Source organism: Scylla paramamosain, chromosome 27, assembly GCF_035594125.1.
Source record: "Scylla paramamosain isolate STU-SP2022 chromosome 27, ASM3559412v1, whole genome shotgun sequence".
Lineage (NCBI taxonomy): Eukaryota > Metazoa > Arthropoda > Malacostraca > Decapoda > Portunidae > Scylla > Scylla paramamosain.
The window spans coordinates 3,942,501-3,956,565 of NC_087177.1; the positions used below are offsets into that span (position 1 = coordinate 3,942,501).

The window sequence follows — 14,065 nt, forward strand, 5'->3', positions numbered from 1 at the left end:
GAAACTCATCGTTCAGTTTCATTCCTAACTCGTTTGAGCAATATTTCGCTCTTCATTTAAGTTTAGTCAGCCTTTCTCACAGTAACTGGAATACTTATCAGGCTGAAGTACTCATTGTTAGGGCTTGTATTCAAAACCTTTGTATGCTGTCCTTATCTGAGCCGGAATCTGGTTCTCTGGAGTTATATACGTACACATATACATGCTTCTATTCTCTTCCTGCAATTTGCTTCAATTCTGCCCTGCCATCATTAATTTTCTCTACATGTTCTGCCACAGCGACATTCCCATTACTAACCATTCACTGGAATCCCTTTCATGACTGCGGGCCACTGCCTTGTCACATGCAAATCTGGCCACTGATCACTTATCTTCCTATTTTCATTCCTTCGTCAGGGCATGAAAAGCCTCCCCCTTACTCTGCTTCCGGCATGTTAAGAAAGACCAGGATATTAAAGGCAGGCTTGTAATATTCTAATTAGTAACTCTGTACTTATTCACAAAATAATTTGAGATTAAACTTGTTAAATGAAAAGTTTAAAGAAAAATCGTAGCGTCTCAAAAAAAATTCAAGTCTAGTTTAGCCATCAAATATACTTCACTCAAAGGAACCAAAATAATAACAAAGCTAATAAAGCAGGGACAGACGTGGCCTGCTGAGCTTACCAGTACCTGAGGGAAAATGAGAAGATATTAATGAACTTCTGCATTAGTAAGATGAGCAAAATGCGTAAGGGAGTGAGTAGAACGCCTCCCCCACAGGGATGGATAACGGCTCGTGGTTAGGGAAAACCAGAAAGAATAAGAATAAAAGCAAAGCTGTGACGGACTGGCAAACGTGAAGGATGGAAAGTGATGAAACGAAATCGTCTCTCCTTTTTACAAGCTGTGTGTGGAAAGTTTCTCCACAACATATTACGTGGCTATTGCATACTGCAATAGCCACGAGCTTGTACCAAGTCAACACCGGAAGGAACGCAGGAACTGACCAAACACCTCGTATTACTGGCGTCGAATTAGCAAGGGTGGAAATATAAAACCTTTAGATATAATTTCCTGTGGAGGGCAAATCAAAGGTATCTGCGTGAGTGCGCCGTGGGTACGACTTAGTGTGAGGATGCCATCTTGTAATGAATTCCGTCTAAATGCTTCTCATATAATCACGGCGAGTACATGGGACTTTCACAGCACATCGTGATAACCGAGGAATAGCCTGTTCTTTTCACCAGTTCTCCTTTAACCGTCAGTTTCCAATTCCTCATAGTACACCGCACTCACTCCTGCCGTCTTCTGGATCAGGGGGTGCTGTGAACTTTTCAGTAACTCAGCTCTGACCTCACCTTTGTCTCACAACACAAGGAGGTAATCACAGCCTGCTGCTGTTGCTGTTTTTGCTGCTCTTGTTGTTGTTATTGTTGTTGTTGTTGTTGTTGTTGTTGTTGTTGTTGTTGTTGTTGTTGTTGTTGTTGTTGTTGTTGTCGTCTCCGCTGATTTTTTTCCCTCCTTCCAGTCATTAAATCCCACCCATATATAGAGAGGCTCAATTCAGCTGGGTAGAGTCGAAATCTTTTCATTACATCGACTCCTCTCCTCTAACAGACTGGCTTGAATCTCTCACTCACTGCCGTAATGTTACATCTCTGATTATCTACTAACATTGCCTCCATGGTTACTACACTTCTGAACTTGTTAGGTGGAAACTTAGTCTCCTTCCGCGGCATTACTACTTGCTCTCAGCACTATTCTGTTCACCTAACCAATGCAAGAGTCAATTTTACTTCCATTTCACTGGTAAACCCAAATACTCTTCCTACGACTTGAACTGAAATTAAACTAACCAATGTTTTTTATCCTCTCCTGCATCTTCTTACTTATCCTTTCATAAGAAGCGGCATTAACAGCAGGTTTTCTTTACTGCTCTTTTTGTAGTAGTAGTAGTAGTAGTAGTAGTAGTAGTAGTAGTAGTAGTAGTAGTAGTAGTAGTAGTAGTAGTAGTAGTAGTAGTAGTAGTAGTAGTAGTGGTGGTGGTGGTGTCAGCGGAATATTCTATCATAAACCTGAAACATTTTACTCCTCGGAGGCTTTTACAATTAGAGCAAATAAAAAAAAGAAAAAAGAAAAAAGAAAAATCAGGTTGGACTAACTAGGAGCCAATCGACTTGGCTGCATGGAGCTCAAAGTTCGGGATTACTTGATAATTGATTCAAGACTTTTATAACTCCGGGGAAGAAAAGACTGCAGCATTCTTTTTCTCCCGGTCTCTCTCTCTCTCTCTCTCTCTCTCTCTCTCTCTCTCTCTCTCTCTCTCTCTCTCTCTCTCTCTCTCTCTCTGGTGATAATACTAACTTCTACACCTAAGCAATTTCAGTGTGTCTTTCTTTCTCTCTCTCTCTCTCCCAGTCTCCATCTCTCCCAATGGCATAAAAATTCTACATCTCTCGAGCAATTAAATCTCTCTCTCTCTCTCTCTCTCTCTCTCTCTCTCTCTCTCTCTCTCTTCTCTCTCTCTCTCTCTCTCTCTCTCTCTCTCCCCTCCTCTCTCTCTCTCTCTCTCTCACAAATTACTCATTTCCAATCTCAATGTCATTCTCTTTGTTTCTGAATCTCTCAGAAATACAATAAAAACTCCACATTTCTTAGTAAGTAATCTAACTCGTTTCTTTCTTTTTCCATCTCTCGCAATAATGTTCACTTTTTATATCCCTAAAGTAACTTGATTCTCTTCCTCTCCCTCCGTCTCTATCTCTCGTGATATCAAATTTCTACACCTATGTAATATAACTCTCTCTCTCTCTCTCTCTCTCTCTCTCTCTCTCTCTCTCTCTCTCTCTCTCTCTCTCTCTCTCTCCCTCTCTCTCTCTCTCTCAAACACACACAAAAAAAATAAAAGTAAATAAATAAAATAAATAAATATCTACACTCTACAAATTTAACAGAATCTAAGTAAAGAATTACCTTAAATTACCACTGGACTTGACGCCACTTTTTTCCCCTCCTGGAAATTGAACTGCCGAGACAAAGCGATTGTCATTCTAGTGCAACATTCCTCCTCTTCCTCCTCCTACTGGACATTCCTTCACACGCTTTAAGGCTGAAAAGAGGGAGAGAGAGAGAGAGAGAGAGAGAGAGAGAGAGAGAGAGAGAGAGAGAGAGAGAGAGAGAGAGAGAGAGAGAGAGAGAAGAATTAATACCTTTTGCATAAGTCACCCCTCTCCTCGGCATGCACCCCAAACACCTCTCCTGAGTCCCCTCCTTCAGACCCTTCTTCCTCTTCTTCCTCCTTCGAGAACTCCTTCACGTTCCCCTCTACGCCTCATGTTTATTCGCCTGTCATACCTCAAATGCCGCCTCTCTCTCTCTCTCTCTCTCTCTCTCTCTCTCTCTCTCTCTCTCTCTCTCTCTCTCTCTCTCTCTCTCTCTCTCTCACCCACACCCACACACAAACACCAACATATCTTTCTTCGCTCTACTTTGCCAACTATAAAATTCACAAGCTATAGTAATTCCCATAATTTCTACCTTCTGAGCTGCGAGTATCAGCATATACCATGTGTCTGCTCCACCCATACACGCGCCACCATTACGCTCTCTTATATTCGCTGGGAAAAAAAGAAAGAAAGAAAAGAAAAGAAAAAGAGCACATCTATTTTGCGCCGGGCCGACTCGCTTTGTAATTCGAAGTAATTCGCCGAACGGAGTAGAACTGGTAACTTGGGAAGAGTTTTTTATTTCATTCCACACTCGTTCTTTACTTTCTACCGCTACGGGGACCGCTACGGGGACATTACAAGCAGAGAGAGAGAGAGAGAGAGAGAGAGAGAGAGAGAGAGAGAGAGAGAGAGCAATTGTGAGTTGTGTTCTTAGACGAAACTTCCAAGAAAAGACGCACAGCTCGAGCCGGAAAAAGGAGTCAGCCTGTAATCCACACCTCGCACTGACTAAATGAAAACGAAGCACCAAATATGAAAGTTCTCAGAAGCGATTCACTTGCCGTCAGATTTCAGGATACGAAGAGGGTACGTCTGGAGAAGTGTTGCCTAACTCACTCCACTTCTCTTCTCGGGACAAAAATAAAAGGCAAAAAAACAGACAGCTATTAAAAGGTATAAAACGCTTCTTTCCATACGAGTTTTAGCTACATAAGATGATTTTAAAAGACTAGTCCTTATATTGATAAACCAAACATCAGTACAAATAATATCAAGCCCTCCTGTGGCCTGAGCTGTATTGTGGCCCTGAGTGAAGAGTTTTGTACGTTCCTCAGTGTGATGCGACCGTCCAGCAGACAAGGGTGGCATGAGGCGGTGCTGTTATTGACTTACACCAACAAACAAGATTTTTCTTTTCCCCTGCAGACGCCAGCAAGATTCCCGCCCTGCCAGACACCTTCCTCTTCCCGCTAAGGCAATGCCACGCGTCGCAACTAACCATTCGTGCAAGTTTTCCCATCAAAGCTTCACTAACTCCGCGGACGCTGCTCCAGAGGCCAACAAGGGAAATTAAAACTAATAATTAACTAATTAATTAAACTTCAAAATAGTGGAATCCTTCGTTCCTGGCTCCCGGAAGAGCAATAAACGCTTTCCCATGGGATCGCTGAAGCCTGAGAAAATTTTCCAACCAATTCAATTGCCGGGTGTGCCGAGTCCCGCCGCGGCCGTCACCACGCCGCGCCGCCACACTGCTGGGCGGGGCTGGCGGGGCCTCGCTCACACCAGGCTGGTCACGGCGCCACCCCAGCACTTTAGGCAGCACTCTGGGCGTGGAGGGAGGGTTATGGTGCTCACGGCTCTCAGACACACACACACACACACACACACACACACACACACACACACACACACCTTACATTCCCCCTAGTGATAAACTATTGAAATTATGAACTGTTTAAAATCTACTCACGTATAGACATGAAAATATGAAACAAAAGGCTTAAAAGACTCTCTCTCTCTCTCTCTCTCTCTCTCTCTCTCTCTCTCTCTCTCTCTCTCTCTCTCTCTCTCTCTCTCTCTCTCATTTTCCTATTATAACTTCGGCCTCAAGACAGCAACCGTTTCAAACTTTTCTACGATTGGCTATGACGCCGTTCCTTCTGCTCCAATCAGCAGGGGACAGCCGAGGCCACGACAACTGATAAGAGACAATTAGTCACTAGGTTAGTTATTCTGTCAATCGGTCATTTAATCAGTCAATCTGTCAGTCAGTTGGTCACTCAGTTAATTTAGTCAGTCTGTCAGTCTATCAATCGGATAGTCAGTAAGTCAGTTTGTTTGTCTGTCAGTCAGTCAAGCGGTCGGTCGGTCGGTCGGTCGGTCAGTCAGTCAGTCAGTCAGTCAGCCAGACAGTCAGTCATTCAGTCAGTTTTTCTACAGGAGCAATGGTTGACTCAGTGAATCAACCTCACATGGGCGTCTCGTCTCGCTTTGAACTTATAAATTAGCGTCAAATTACTGAATAAACGCTTCATTATTCGTCTTTTCCTCAAGGGGAGGGGAGAGAAAGAAAAGGGAGAGATTATTAGCTCATATCATTTTTGCATTCGCTTTGTCTTTCACTTCCTTTTTTTTTATCTGGCGACTCTTTTTTCATATTTTTTGTCGTTTGAATTCACCCTCTATCTCTCATTAGTTTCCGCTTATTGTCTCGCACTCTTCATTCATGCCCTTTTTATTCTGGTATCGATAAAGTTCTTTCTTTTAATGACGTCTGGTTTTTAATGTGTGTTTTTTTTTTTTTTCCTGTGGCAATTACTCAATACTCAGTTCGCTTATCTTCGTATTCTAATTATTTGTATTCCACATTTTTCTTCTCGTTCACAAGATATCGCTTTCATAGTTCACTCTGCACTATCACCAACATCATCACTACTAACATATCACCGCCACCACCAAGTCAGTCGTATTTTACTCTCATTTCGATGCATGATCATTCAAAAGCTCGTATTTTTTCTTTAACGTTTTGTCGTCTTAGCTATTACGCTTTAGCAGACTCTAATGAAAGTTAATGGGGTTAATGAGGTTTTTAAGTGTGTTTTTATGATCCTAGTGATAGTTTAACAAGGATTCTACACTATGAATACGTACGGAAAACATCTTAGGGAACCCGATTTATCACATGTGGCATTTGAAATTAGTCTTACGAGAGCACAAAACGTGTAAGAATGTCGGGCATTACTCTCTTTTCTCGACGCGCTGATCAGTTAAAGTACGAAAAATGAATATAAAACGAGATCACAAAGAATATTAATAGCAAACTTACAGAGGATTAAATAAAGAATATTTAATTGTAGCATTCCTCTTAAAATAGACTAGATATTTTCAACACACACACACACACACACACACACACACACTAATTCATGTCTGACAGGGTGATCAAATTACGTTTCATTTCAAGAGCTTCCTCGCACTTTTTTGCAATTCGGATCACAGATGAAACAAGTCATCATTTTTAAGCCTGTGCCCGGGACAGTCACAAAAGCGTCCCCGGCCCCATCCCCCAATCCAGCCCTACTCACCACCTAGGTATCGTATATACACGTACAGCAATCACAGGTGAGCCTCGTTTATGAAGGTAATTTAATGCAACACAACCCGGCTAACTTTGCGCCGTTAATTCCCAGCAGACGGAAATTTTCAATAGGTTTTGGGAAGAGAGTGTGTGAGTGGGAGGAGAAAGGCTTTACCCTCCATCCTCCCTTCCCCTCCAAAAAAAAAAAAAAAAAAACGTGATCACTTCCATAGAGATGAATAGGATGAACGTGTATTACATTTGGTATTAGCACTGGCGCCGGCAATCCCCTGTAGGAATGGAAATGGGAGTTGCCAGCTATACATCATGATTTCCTAGAGGACCTGAACAGTATAGGCTTTAGTGGCGCTCAGTCCTGCCGTGATTTCGTGGATACACACCTGCCGTCGCGTCCACTTTGGGTCGAACGCGGCCGCTGCTGCGCTCAAGTCATAATTAGCACAGAGTTAGTCAGGATGCGAGGCCGAGAAGGAAGCGAGGCCGAACACGAGACTGGCGAGAAGTTTAGTGCAGCTCTCACCTCAACAACTGACTCAAAGTATGAGTCTGAGTGAGTGGAGGAGGAAGTTGATGTATGAGCGAGTTAAAGTGAGAGGAAGTGAATGAGTTACTGAGCGAGGATGAGTAAGAGGAGGGATTGAAAGAATGAGTGAGTGAGTTTAGTGAGTATGGGTGAGCGAATAAAAGAAGTGAATAACTGGATGAGTGAGTGAATGACTTGGTATGAGATCCTATCGACAGGTAGAAGAGTCAAGATGATACGACAATGGAAAGATACAGATACATACATACATACATACATATATACATGCGTACACACGTATAGATTCATATGAAAACAAACATCTTTACTGCAAGAAGCAAAACCTTCCTTTATCCACGATATCTCTGAAAAACGCGACAAGTCTCCGCTTCCGGTCACGTAATATATCACCACCAACTCCTTCAAAAACAACCTCAGCACTTCACCTCGACCTCGACACAGACAGTACGACTCCACTTCAGCACATCGCTTCTTGGCTTTGTGTTTACACCTATGATGACCACTCACGTTCAACCACAGACAGACAAAACAAACCACCAGACATAAAACAAACAGGCAGATATACAAATCAGACATAATTAGACCCAAGACGCCTTAAAACACACGCAGCACATTTTAGAAAACTTGTCTTAAACCCTCACCCCATCACCTCCACCACCACCACCACCACCACCTCGCCAGCCAGCCAAACCAAGCTGCGCCACCTTCCCTTGCATCCGCCTGGAATTTTGGAAGCGCTATTCACTATCTCCAGAAAATTGGGTGAGGTTTTATGTGTCCTCGGAATTACCAGAGCCCGAGCCTTCTCCCCCCATACACCAGGCTGTCACGAGGGACGAGAGGGGAGAAGGGAGAGGAGGAGGGAAAGAGGACAGCAGCAGCGCCCGTTTGGTCACAGGGAAAGAGCAGTTAGGGAGGGGCGGAAGGGAAGGAAGGAAGGAGAGGGCGTTGATGGAAGAGAAATGAAAGTGTAGAGAAAAGGAGCAATAAGAATGAAGTGGAAGAAGAGAGAGATAGGAGCAAAGGAACAAGAGCAGGCCAGGGTGAAGAAACTGTTGGATAAGTGAAAGAAAAAATAGCAAAGAATTCCATGAAAAGTGACGAAGAGCTTGTGGCCACAAAAATGCCTTGGGAGACGAAAGGAAGTGCTAAATAAGATTTGAGATCCTGAAGGAGGAGGAATTGGAAAACTAAAAATACAGAGAAAAAACAGAACGATTTCAGAGCAAGGAAGACGCTGACAGGACAACTTAGGACAAACATGAGGAAGAAAAACAAACGTCTGAAATTTTGAAAGAAAAGAAAAGAAAGAAGAAAAGTCTGGCAATGGAAAATGATGAAGAAAAGCGTATAAGAAAGTAAAAAAAGAACCGTCAAGGAAGACTGAAGAAAAGACAAGTAATGCAGATGAGGAAGTAAGAAGACGAACGCTGAGTGAAAGCAAGTGATGAAAAAAAAAAAAAAAAGAGGAATGAGGGAGGTAGAATTCTGAAGTAAGGAGGGACAGGCAGAGAATGTAAGTAGCGATGAATTGGTGATGAGGAGGGGAAGGAAAGGGACACGAAGGGAAGCGGCTGAGGAAGAGACGCTGGAATGGGACAAAGACGCCAGGATAAAGCAAAATAGTAAGAGTCGGGTGGTAGGAGGAGGAGGAGGAGGAGGACGGGTGGGGAAGGAGATGCGGAAAGAGGTGATAAAGGTCGCAAATGAACCAAGAGGAGGAGGAGGAGGAGGAGGAGGAGGAGGGAACAGATGAGTAGGGAAGTGTTGCTAGGAGAAAACATTGAGTAAAAGCGAAGAGGGAGAGGAAGAGGAGAAGGAGAGGAAATAAGGAACTACTGAAGGAGGCACACACACACACACACACACACACAAAGGGAGAGGGGAAAGTGAAAAGCCTGAGAAATAAAGAGACCTGAAGTACATACGATCGTGAAGCAGTGAAGAACAAAACATGAAAGCAATCACAGACGGGGAAAGACGAGACGAGAGAGAGAGAGAGAGAGAGAGAATTTTGATGAAGTATTCGAAAGAAATCAAACGAAGACAAATGATGGACTGAGACAAGAGAGAGAGAGAGAGAGAGAGAGAGAGAGGAAACTGGCACCCTTACCCTACCCTCCCTCCCCCCTCCTTCTCTCTCCCTCTCTCTCTCTCTCTCTCAAGCAAGATAGGCACTGGGATCCGATGTACTATTCATTGGAAGCTACACACGGCGGCAACAAGCGGCTCTAAATCTCTTCCTCGGGCGATCCAGTGAATAAACCCGAGGCGCTGATGTATACGGTGGCCAGGGTCGTTACGAGGGGCGGCGTGAATGGCAAGAGAATCCGCTTCGGCATTCGTTCCAACATTCTTCATCGTTGTTCAGTCGAGTCAGCAACACCAGCAGCAGCAGCAGCAGCAGCGGCGGCGGCGGAAGCTACAGACTGGTGCTCTCTCTCTCTCTCTCTCTCTCTCTCTCTCTCTCTCTCTCTCTCTCTCTCTCTCTCTCTTCCTCCCCAGCAGCAGCATCCCTTATTCAATTCTGGTGCAACCCGCCCTGTGCTGGTTCGGTGCGGGATGATGGTGGTGCTGGTGCTGGTCGTGGTCGTGGTGGTGGTGAGGGTGGGGTGTTGACGACGGGCTGGGGAGCTTGGCGCACTGCATGGGGAGTAGAAGGGAAAGTTCGCCACGTCCTTTCTGCTTCCATACAACCAGCACGAAGCAGGCCAATCTCCATTTTCTCTCACCACCACCACCACCACCGGTCCATCCTCCCGCTACTCACCCAATATGTACTTCTTTCCTCTCACCACCACCACCACCACCACCATCACCACCTCCTCCTCCTCCTCCTCCTCCTCACTCCATCACGACTACTGCCCCTTCAAACACCACCATCTACGACATCTACGCCGCGCCCTCGCTTCCCTCGTCCCGGCAGGAGTGAAGGCTGGGAGTAGAACAGGGAGCAGAGCAGGGGGCGGGCCGCATCACGGGGGCGGCGGGGGCAAAGGGAGAAGAGAGAATGCTGGCAACAGAGGTGGCAGTGGTAGTGGCCCCGAGGAATGACGGGCGTGCATCGAACCGAGCTACTGGTCACGATATTGTCTCGGGGGCGGCACGGGAGGGAAGGAAGGAGAGGGAGGGACAGGGGAGGAAAGGAAGGAGGAAGGGTATGAAGGTAGGAGGGCTAGGGACTCCGGGCATGAAGGGAACAAACGGGATGGGAGGCACACTAGTGAAGCCATACCATTGTCAACGGGAACAAACACGTTTTCAGGAACTGTATTCGTTTTTACCTCAACTTTACACAATAACGTTGACAGAGTTCCCTCCCTGTCAGCTCTGTCTCACGCCCACCACCACCAACCACAACCACCCACCCCAACCCGCTGACTGGAACCACCACCCCAGCCGTCATCGAGCAGCCCTCAACCCGACCATCAATCATCTCAGGCTCCAGTCTTCAGTCTTAATCGTGATTCACTCCCTCAATTCATTCCTTCAAACACCTCATCTAAGACAAGCCCTTTAAACAACAGTCTTCAGTGTTAAACATCATTCAATTCCTCAATCAACATACACATACTGAACCAGCCGTCACGCTTCACCCAAACCCTGAATCAGTGGCAGCCGTCAGTCCTTAATTTGTCAGCCTCTAAAACAAAAGCCGCCACTGATACAGGAAAACCCTACTGTCCCATCCTATCTAATTCGTTTCAAGGCACGTAATCAACTTGGTTATAATTACAAGGAATAGCCATTATGATTCAAACAAGTGTAATACTCAACACACTTCAGACCTCGGTGCCTTTGTGCACCTTCAAAATGTTATAATCAATAATAACACACAATATATATATATATATATATATATATATATATATATATATATATATATATATATATATATATATATATATATATATATATATATATATTAAAGTCAATAGCTAAAGTCAAAAGCTAGACGTGCATTATTCTCTTTACAAAGCGAGAGAGAGAGAGAGAGGGCGTTACATGGACAAAAATCCTCATTTTGATGTATGCTTGAGTGGCTTCAAGCACGAGTTCCAGGAAACATGGCGCAATAGGTTCTCGTGTATTTTAAAGAGTGCAGGACATTCAGGCACAGGCGCTCCACGTGACGTGGCTCTCCGTCATGATCCGGTCCCCTACAGATAACACTACACCTGTGATTTCAGCAGCAGGAAAAGTGTGTGAATACATATCGCGCTTGGTTTGCACATCATAAGTGCTTGTTACTCCACTGTAGCACGCTGCCCTCTGCAAGCCAGACTGGCATCCAAGGCAACTCACTATTCAGCGCACTCTGTCTCATAAGAACCAAAATGAGCATCCTGTTATTGAAAATATCTACACTTCAAAATCAATCACCACCGCCTACTTATTGGTGTCATTCAGTTAGAACACAAGTTCGCCGTGACCCGCTTCACCGGCAGCAGCATGAAGGCCGCCCCTCCTGTATGACGGGCGAGATGCCTTCCTGCTGCCATCTCCATGATAAAGACGAGATTTTACTCGTAATATATTTAAAATGAATCTGTCAATCTTTCAATAAACTTACAAGAAAAATAATTGTAATGCTACGTTTGTACATGCACCGATCTGACACGCTCACTATTGAGTTGCTATCCGTGACGGACAACATTGTATTTTTCGGGGAAATTCATAGACGGACGCGTCAGTGTGTCGATTCGTGTATATGTGAACGAAACATAAACGGGAAATACACCCATATGTACCTTATCAACTTCCGGCGCATGCGCACCGTGGACCTGGAGACCACCAATAAATGTTCCACGATATTCCAGAGGCTTTAATATATCCCAAGTGTTTTGATATTTGTTACAAAACATTTAATTATGTTAGCAATAAATACAAGGACAACAACAGAAAGTGCAGCACGCCTTTTGTGACACGGAAATATTTCATCGCGACTGGATGTTGAATACTACTCAAATGCACTAAGTGGGATGTATTGGCGAATGAAAATGCAATATTGTAAATGAAAAATATTCCGAATCATCTCTGCGTAAGAGCGCAGAGATTTGTGAAAATAAGCTAATGGTATTCTTTGAAGAGACTGACTAGAATTACTTGTCACATTGTCATGCAAAATACATTACTCGTAACCCATTGTTTCGTAAACTAAAGCAGGTTCAATGAGTATAAATCTGAATACATTCCTGTGTATACTGTACTGTTTCCTGCACTTCAACGCTGTTTTGTCGATGCTTATTTTGTATGTACAAAGATCTGAATAATAATCTTTGAAAAATTTGGGTAGCGAAGAACACTGACGTTGAACTACTACAGAAAAAGAAATGGGAAATTGATGTAAGAAAACCAAAGTGAAGCCTTCCAAAACTCATGAAATTGGAACCTAAATCAGATTTAGCATCCCTGAGAGAGGTACAAACCACAAGGAAACCAGGCAGAAATGTTTTCATACGGCATGAATACAATGAAAAAAGCTTGAGACGCTTCGTGGAGCAAGTAAGATCCCAATTATCTTAAATGCTTGACTGACAGCGAGGGAAGTGAGGACCAGATAGATAGATAGATAGATAGATAGATAGATAGATAGAGAGAGAGAGAGAGAGAGAGAGAGAGAGAGGGGGGGGGGGGCGCTACGTAACGAGGCCCAGCCACGCACACTGCCTTTAGTCATCTTCGTTGCAGTGAAAGAAAAGACTCATCAAAGTCGTATCAAAAATAGTCCTAAATTACATGTAGCTTTCAACATACACGTACCAATATCAGTACTGTAAATCCTCTATATAATATAATACTCAACTTTGAGAACATGTCAACAATCTCTCTCTCTCTCTCTCTCTCTCTCTCTCTCTCTCTCTCTCTCTCTCTCTCTCTCTCTCTCTCTCTCCTAGTAGTGCACCTTTGAACTTTGAGCTCAAAAAAAATGTATCAGTTAAAAATGCATAATAACTAAACATATATACCATTTCACTTTTTTTTTTCTTGCCACTAATATTTATTTTGATGACGGGTCATCTGAGACACGCCAGTGAAACGGAATATAACCTCATACGGAAAAAAACCTTGGGTGGCAGATGTCACGGCGCTGCCCAATGAAGAAACGACAGCGGCGTTAACCATCTACATGAAAAAGTTACGTAATTAAAAAAAAGAATGAGAATGATAACAGTCACGATCACAACAACAACAACAACAACGACAGCAACAACAACGATGACAACAACAACGATGACAACAACAACTTTTCTTTCCATAAATCATACATATTATTAGCAACGGTTTAGGAATATATTGCGTCACAATGGCGTCCTTGAAATGAGTTGTTAGTATCGAGGTTCAATTAACCCTTGGTAGTTAAGCCATTACACGCTATTAACACACACACACACACACACACACACACACACACACACAAGCAATGCGAAAGCGGACATCTAAAACAGTTGAATCAGAAAATTAATTAGTAATTAGACCAACTAACAAGCCAATTAACGCGTGTAACGGTGGCCTTCCCAACATCCGTGGCTGGTAAGAACTGTAGAGAACTGGTTTTCTTACTATAAATATAAACAAATGTCATGACATCTCGTACCACATAATATTTATAAGCTGTAATAATATTATGACCACACACCCTCGCTGAGAGCCGACCCGCAGGTGTCACGACGCCTCGCAACCCACACGTGTACCTCACCCACCCACACCAACACCTCAGTATTTCTTCACCACCTCGGAACGTTGATGAAATTATACTTACCTTGAATCACCTCGTTTCCTGGCAGATCCTCTTGGCACACTTACACGAGGCATGGTGACAAAGAAAGCCTTCGCGCAGTAAACACAGCCCAGCGTTCCTACTCGCCGCACATTACTGATGACTGACACACGAGAGATGGCGTAACGAACTGACTCCTGACAACAACTTCTTAAATTAAGGATGTTACGAATTTACTTTATAATGGAAAGAAAGAAAAATAAATTAAG

The 14,065-nt window shown here is 43.8% G+C and overlaps 1 long non-coding RNA gene across 1 annotated transcript in view; it reads right to left on the reverse strand.

The window, feature by feature from the left end:
• Nucleotides 1-14,065, reverse strand: part of LOC135114451 (uncharacterized) — an 82,346-nt gene extending 68,281 nt beyond the window's left edge. The window contains exons 1-2 of the long non-coding RNA XR_010275506.1: nucleotides 13,839-14,065; nucleotides 2,956-3,091 (exon numbers count right to left, since the gene is read on the reverse strand). This is a non-coding gene — a long non-coding RNA (uncharacterized LOC135114451). The remainder of the gene's footprint in view (nucleotides 1-2,955; nucleotides 3,092-13,838) is intronic.